Source organism: Oryzias melastigma, linkage group LG17, assembly GCF_002922805.2.
Source record: "Oryzias melastigma strain HK-1 linkage group LG17, ASM292280v2, whole genome shotgun sequence".
Taxonomy (NCBI): Eukaryota; Metazoa; Chordata; class Actinopteri; order Beloniformes; family Adrianichthyidae; genus Oryzias; species Oryzias melastigma.
Window position 1 is genome coordinate 29,705,200 of NC_050528.1, and position 4,800 is coordinate 29,709,999.

The following is a 4,800-nucleotide window of genomic DNA, read 5'->3' on the forward strand; positions in this document are numbered from 1 at the left end:
TTCAAAATAGACTGTCTGTTTCTGCTGATAGTGAGTATTTGAGGGGATATTTTTTTTACCGTGGTGTGACATTGCACAGCTTGCAGATGACACAGTTGTGACATTAGTTGTAGTAGAGGCATTTGTTGTTTGGGTGATATTAGTTGTTATAGTAGCTGATGATGCAGTTGCAGGCACAGTTGTTGACATAGATGTGCTCACTCCATCTGTAGACATGGATTGGTCAGGAGAAGCATCTGAGGACTATAAAGGCAGACACATCCAGTAAGGATTAAATGCTTTTATAAAGTTTAGAAATCCACTAATATTCTGAACTAATGCTAACTCTCTTTGTCGTTCAGATTCTCTTTTTATTTGTATGCAGGAAGATCACTTGACTCAGTGGATTTGTGTGACTGTGTAACAATGAAGTTTAGATGGAGCGACACTGACCTGTGCTTTGACACTCCACGACACAAACAGGATCACTGTGGAGATCAGCAGAATCAATGCTCGCCCCATTTCTGTCAGGATTTCAAATAGGCTCCCTAGAGAAAAAGAAAAAATTTGATTTCTAGCCATCAAAACATTTTTACACAATATTAAATAAAAATTTTAATCACATTTAAAAAAGGAAAACAAGCATTTAACATTTATATTTAATTAGATCATTTTTTAAAAGAGTTACCTGCTGCAAGGAAGATCTAAAAGTGGAGTTTTGCTGCACCTGATCTCCGTGGAAATAACTTTTTCTGCAGACGTTGGTGCAACACAGCATGTAAATGATGAATTGTTCTAGCTGTTGGCTGATGGACATGGCTTTATAAGCTGGTTAGGTGGGTGTGTGCATCCTTAATGCCCAAATGTTTCTGGTAAGGATAGATACATCTTTGCGTAGAGGAAATATGCAAATCCCTTTTTTTATTTTTACACATTGCTAAGTTAAGTTAAATAATGCTCTTTATTAATTCATATTATTTCAGGTAGAAAACTATTATTTAATCATTTTTGAAATAGCTCATCTTAATTTGGTTATTGATGTTTGGAGGTTTCTGTTTTGTCTTTCTTTAGAAGATTAGTTCAATCATTTTGTGAAGCTGAAATCTGCACCAAACAAGCCAATAGTATCTGGTTTTAGCATTGGATAATTACTTTATACATTCTCCAAGCAAGAAAAAGTCTTCAACAGAATTCCATCAATTGTCTAAAAGATTTGCCAAAAAAAAGAAAAAGATAAAAGACCAAAGAAAACCTTTGCTGCTTGCTACAAAGTTAATTTCTTGAAAAAAAATTCTAACCCGTTTCTTAAGAAAACGTCTGCTATTATATTATATTTGACTTCTAAATGCACATAAATGGTGTTTAAAATAAATTTGAGTCTCAGCTCTTTGACAAATTGTTCGAAGTTAATATTCAAGTCTATTTACAGATTCTGAAACATCTTTTACAGTTCTTTGATTGGCAGAAACTCATAGCGAACCGAAGTTCAGTCCGATTGGAAATGAAGTGAGACGACATTTAAAGATGGGTCAGAGAGCGGTTCCTGGTACAGGAAGGCAGTTATCCCCTGCCAGGAGACAGATTCTGGCAGTAAGGGATAACTACTTCTGTACCACAGCTCTGCGGAGAAAGTGGGTGTGTTTTCGTTGTAGTCCGGGGGCGGAGCTTGCAGAACAGACTCCTCCTGGAGGCAGCGGTTGGCATCGATCTTAGGTCAGCACGTTTCCATCTGCTCATTTTCGTTGGCATGGGAGGGGCTGCTGCAGAGGGGCTGCTACTCTTATATGCATGAACGGATCAAAATGCTGCTTTGGGGTTCTTTATAGTGAGGAATGAACAGTAACATCCATTTGAAACTTCTAAAAGTAGAATTTTCATGGTAGGGCCCCTTTAACCCTTGTGCTCACTCCACCCTAACATTGAGGTGTTAGCCCTTCCATGACAAAGGTGGACAAGGTGGACAGGACTTCATGTCCGTCATTGAACACTCGTAAAGATTGACAATCATTGAAAAAAGAAGTTCAGCACTCTGTCTTGTGGAGTTCAGATGACCCCACTTTTAATGTAAACGAGCCTAGGAGAGCAGAATGGTTAAGCAGTTTAAATACCATAAACCCTTTGTTGAAAATTGTTTTTAAGTGATGGATCAACACAAATCACAATAAAATGGTAAGATTTAATTTGAAATCTGAAAGAAAAATGGACATTTCTGGTTTTGTTTCTATGCAGACGACCATTACTCTATCATTTCAAAAGAAATAAAGGAACTCATTGTCTCTATTGAGTTACACGAAGGCAGATGTACATTTATTAGTGGTAGTATGGGAACACTAAATTTGTTCCCTCCCTTTTTCCAAGTATGGTAATGAAATCTTTAAGACAAATATTAGCTTTTTAATAATAAAAATTACTTAAAGGGGCCATACCAGGATTTTTCTTTAAACCTTTGAGAGTGAACTATATCCATTTTTATTTAATAATATATTACCTTTGGACCACTAAGAAATAAATTATTTATGAAATATTAGTTATTTTTGTGAGTTTTCTCCTACCTGGAAGTAAAACGGCTCGATTCCGCAGCAGTCCACTCCATGACGTCATCCCAGAGAAATCCGTATGTCTGTATTTCTCCCAGGAAAATAATTAAAACTTCTTCAAAGGAGAATGCAGATATGATATATCTGCCTTTAGTTGGCCTGGTCATGCCTACACTGCTTTACAACACACACTCCTGCACGGCTGTGTCGCACCGGGGGTTGGGGGGGATCTTAAAGAAGCATCTAAAGTAACAAACATCTGTTTGAGCTGGAATTTATTAAAGACAGGCACAACTGGAAGATATACAGTATTCTGCATCTAAAATGATGTTTTTTTTTGCTGATCATCACCAGTTCCGTGGATAAATTGAGTGTTGGTGTTAGACTAGGGGCGGCGCTGTCAGCGGTTGGCATCGTGCTTACATCAGCACATTTCCACCCGCTCGTTTTTATGGGTGTGGGAGGGGCTGCTGCAGACAGCGCAGGTTTTTACAGGATTACTCTTAAATCCATTAACGGATCAAAATACGGCTTTTGGGTTCTTTATAGGGCGGAATGAACAGTAAAATGCACTTAAAACCTCAAAAAGTTGAATTTTCGTGGTAAGAAAAATGGACGACTGATAAAGACGGAAGATCTCCTTTGAAACATGTCAGGTAGGAAACAATCGTGTGTCTGATAGCAAAATAATCATAACAGTGAAGAAAAATGGACATCGCTGGTTTTGTTTCTATGCAGACGACCATTAGCTCTATCATTTCAAACAAAATAAAGGAACTTATTGTCTCTATCAGAGGTGGGGACTCGAGTCACATGACTCAGACTCGAGTCAGACTTGAGTCATGAATTTGACGACTTTTGACTCGACTTGGACTTTCCTACCTCTGACTCGTGACTTTCCTACCTCTGACTCGTGACTTTCCTACCTCTGACTCGTGACCTCTGACTCGTGACTTGACTCGGACTTTGATATACATAACTTGTGACTTGACTCGGACTTTAGCCCTCTGACTCGGAAAGACTTGCTATTTTTCCCCCAAATCCACGGATTATAAAGTATATTATAAAGTATATCGAGAAAAATCCGCTCGCCGCGGTCCTCTGTCTGTGTACATTTGTGTTTCGGCCCAACATCCAATCAAATTAGAGTCACGTTTGATTGATGTGACAGCCCAACCAATCAAATTGCAGAAAAACAAAGCCCTGCCTCCCCTTTAAAAGCGCGAGTTCCTGCCGGAGTTTTTAGTTCTAGCATAAAAGTTTATAGATCGTCAACAACAAACGGTTTCCCGTTTGCAGAGCATGTGGATATAAGGATTACTCACAGAGATTCAACAACAACCAACTTCATCTGACTGTAGGAGCAGCAAAATCAAGTAAGTTCTGAGTGAAAGCTGGCGCTAGCTTAGCGGCTAACCGCTAGCTGCAGTTAAATGAATGGGAGGTGAACTCTGTTATCACTGGGACACCGTGCAGCTCGGTAAAATCACAGAGTGACAACAGGTGATTTGGACATTTCCACCACTCAGATCTTTACCTGGGATCTGGGCGGGACGTGAGCGATCATAGCGGGACAGCAGGGCTGCAGGGGAGCGGGCTCGGTTGTTTTCTGATAGAAATCCAGCAAACGTATTATAGAATTCACGGAGATGCTGCATGAGGGTGTTTTCTTTCCCTTTTTTTTGGTTTACTACTTTTGCTGCTTTAAGCTTTATGGTGTGTTTTAGTAAAAAAAAAACATCCTCTTTCTCTGGGGGTCACATTCCCTCTTGAATATTTGCTGTTCCTTCCTTTTTTCATTGACAAAATATTTTCATTTATTGCTTTATGAGTTTTTAGTTTGCATGTCTTTATTTTAGTGTTTCACCTGCTATATAAAAAAGAGATTTGTCCACGATAAATACAAGTTATTAGATTATAATGAATTTAATCATGAATATACTCATAATCTCTATATTCAGAGTATTTCCTGTTCAAGTACAGCGTGAACAAAGTAGTATTTCATGCATAGCTTTGCAATATATATTTATATATAAAATTTCATGTGAATAGTCACTTTCTAAATATATGTACCTATATATATATATACCAAATTTAGTTTTACACTAGGCATTTTTGTTTTGAATCCTACTTTTCTGTCTTGAATACAGAATTTAACTTAACTCCTGTTAACTTAATCTGAGATATTTTGACAGTAAGTTGACAGAAATTTTGTACTGAATACAAATATATATATATATATATATATATATATATATATATATATATATATATATATATATAT

General features: G+C 37.5%; 1 long non-coding RNA gene across 2 annotated transcripts in view; it reads right to left on the reverse strand.

Annotated features, from left to right (window-relative positions):
- Positions 1–2,331, reverse strand: part of LOC112152518 — a 4,049-nt gene extending 1,718 nt beyond the window's left edge. The window contains exons 1-2 of one of the 2 annotated variants that reach the window (XR_004949561.1): positions 668–2,331; positions 60–527 (exon numbers count right to left, since the gene is read on the reverse strand). This is a non-coding gene — a long non-coding RNA (uncharacterized LOC112152518). Of the gene's footprint in view, positions 1–59 lie in introns of both variants that reach the window. The other variant, XR_004949560.1, reaches the window with a different exon arrangement.
- Between the last annotated feature and the right edge of the window lie 2,469 nt (positions 2,332–4,800).